The sequence below is a fragment of the Pseudonaja textilis genome, chromosome 4 (assembly GCF_049901715.1).
Source record: "Pseudonaja textilis isolate UNSWEBS1 chromosome 4, rPseTex1.2, whole genome shotgun sequence".
Lineage (NCBI taxonomy): Eukaryota > Metazoa > Chordata > Lepidosauria > Squamata > Elapidae > Pseudonaja > Pseudonaja textilis.
Genome location: NC_141993.1, coordinates 35308305 through 35311177, shown reverse-complemented (window position 1 = coordinate 35311177; position 2873 = coordinate 35308305). Strand labels below are relative to the sequence as shown.

The 2873-nt window shown below is 33.4% G+C and overlaps 1 long non-coding RNA gene across 1 annotated transcript; it reads right to left on the bottom strand.

Moving 5' to 3' along the window:
* Positions 1–333: 333 nt before the first annotated feature.
* On the bottom strand, positions 334–2011 carry LOC148125792 (uncharacterized). The gene is made up of 3 exons (XR_015743468.1): positions 1934–2011; positions 807–863; positions 334–496 (listed from the first exon to the last, which is right to left on the bottom strand). It is a non-coding gene; the product is annotated as an uncharacterized LOC148125792 (long non-coding RNA).
* Between the last annotated feature and the right edge of the window lie 862 nt (positions 2012–2873).

Here is a 2873-nt window from a genome sequence, read left to right as displayed (position 1 = left end):
TCAAAAATCAAATGTCATGCAATGTAATTTGATGGATGTTGAATATTGTCTCTCAAAATAGCTTAAGTATCTATTATTAACCATTATCCAATACTGTAAAAATAAAGGCTTTGTTACAGTGGATTCAAATTTTTTTACTACTGGTTCTGTGGGTGTGGCTTGGTGGGCATGGCAGGGGAAGGGTAGTGTAAAATCTCCAGTCATAGGTGATATTTGCTGGTTCTCTGAACTACTCAAAATTTCCACTTCCAGTTCTCCAGAACTGGTCAGAACCTGCTGAATACCACCTCTGCTCTGTTAAGTCTGGGGCATAAATAATGACACCACTAATGTACTGATATCATACAAACTTTATCCTTTCTGTATGTGTACCATGATATCACACACTCACATCAAAGGAATGGTGCTTGCATCACAATGATGCAATGCTGAGTTAATCACTTAGTTGAAAGGGTTGGATCCTGTGGATATCTCTGCTGTCAAAGGTCATATTTTCCTAAAATAAAATAATGAAAAATAGTAAATCTATTCATAGTAAAGAAATACTAAATAGTAAATCTATTTCTAAAGTTAGACACGATTATATCAGAATACCAGATGTCCAATGAATTTTAAGGAAAGCAAATTTATTACCAGGACATTCTTACCAGTCCTTAGATGGGAAGAATAGGTCCATTATATTGGCTTCTTTTCCATAGACATGGTCAATCATTCCTTAGTTGTCATCTAATAGAATACTCATTTACATGTCATTATATTCCGAATACTGTAGAGTGACATAGTGGCCTAGAGGTAAAGTTGCTTGCCTCATACTTAGGAGGTTGAGACTTCAATCCTAGGCAGTGACCGATGTTTTTCTCTCTCTGGGTGCAAAGAGAAAATATGTTGGACTACAACTTCCAATTCTCTCTCTATGAAATGACAATTCAGTTGTAAGGGGGCTGTTAAAACCAATCTTCATCCTTCTCCATAGAATATGGTGCCACCATGAATTTTAAAATATGCCTATTAGATGATATTAAATCATATAATACTTCTAAGCCTTTGAAGGTTGGAACTAGGTAAAGTTTTTTTATACTGTATTTTACTGATGTTATGGTGATATTATTCTAACCACTTTGTCATACTGTTTATTTCTTCTTTTGTCTTTTTTTAAAATCAATAAATGTGTTAAAAAGAGGCTCACAGAGTTCTCTTATATCCTAGGCTTACCCATATTGAACAGCAGCATCAGTTGCATAGCCTTGGCTAGATTCATCAGTCTCATTCCTTTTTTCAGTATGTGACATGATTATAATAAATCGTCAGGAAAAGAGTTTTCTGTGGTACTAGTTTTCCTTTTTAATCCCAGTGGTTTAAGGCAATCAGTAAAGTGCAAACTGATTTAAGTAAGCAAAAGCTCTAACTCAGAAAAGTGCTTCAGTAATGGTCAATAGCCTTTCAATAAAGTCTTAAATGGAGTCTGAACTCTAGATTTTTAGTCAGATATTTCATTCTGTGAATGGATTTACACTTTAAAACAAATAATGTGTTTAAGTACAACCCTGCCTTGGGTGATTTAAACTCAACTGAATCTCTATTTTTGCATGGATTATTTTCACTGATGCATTATTCATAGCTAAAAATATGCATAGCAATAGCCTTAATAATCAATTAACATTTTCTACCCTTGCTTTTTCTATAAATGCTGACAGAGAATACAAATAGCATTTCATGTATTTGTCCCTTGGGGAAAAATACTTTGCATTATCATAAGTTTTAGCACCCTTTTTCCTTGTTATCCATACTACATAATTAAATTAACCTCAAATAATGAGATCTAGGGCTTAGATCAGAATGCAGAAGAACCACATTGTCCTTAGTTCAGATTATTCATGACTGGAAAAATATATAACATCAGTGAGCTAGTATGGTTTATTCTGAAGATACTTACATTTGATTCAGAATTCTCAACATACCGGCTAAGGAAACCTGAGTAGTGAAGTTCACACATCTGGAGGCTGTCCAGGCTGAAGGATGAAATAGAAGATTAGATTCAGAACAGAGAACAAAAATTCAAGTTATATGAGCTTCATGTATTGCCTGTAGCTTCCTTATCTGAGTCATGCTAAAAGTACAGGCTCCTTCAACACAGGGTAGAAAAGAAATATGATAAATAAATATATTATTGCATGTCACTGGGAAGGAATTTTGGTATATGTAAAATACAGTTTAAAAATGTATTCCCCTTCAGATGTTACTGAATTACAATTCACAATTTTACCTACTCTTAACTATGCTAGCTGGGACTCCTGGAAGCTGTGATTTCAGCATCTTTGGAAAGCCATGAATGGTGAGGCACCACAGCTCTGAAATCTTGGCATCCATTATTCAATATTCTGGTCTCAAAATAACTGTCATTCTTTAATACAAAATTAAGGATACATTTAATGGCAGTCTTCAAAACTAAGATCAATTCCTCAGTCTAAACGAAGCCATTTTTTTAAAAAAAAATAATTGGCAAAAAAACCCATGTCTTACATTATTATCATTTTGGCCTCAAATTAAATATCAGGGAGATGTTAAAAATCCAAATTCACTTTTACTCTCAAGGGCAATCTAAAGCACTCTAATGTATCTGCAATCATTTTTCAGCTTTTAAATAGATGTATCAAACCCAAAGTGCTAGGGGAAATACTAATTAAAATTTTGCTTCATTACGCATTTTTCCCCTTGGAAAAAATCAGATTTGGTTCATATTTTGAAGAGAAAACAAACTAGAATGGAAAATATTAAAGGACCTTTCAATATTCCTTGTTCAAGATTAAAGTTTCATGTCTGGTTGTGAATTAGGGTATTTTTCTTATTGGTTTTAATTTAAACTATTTTTCAGA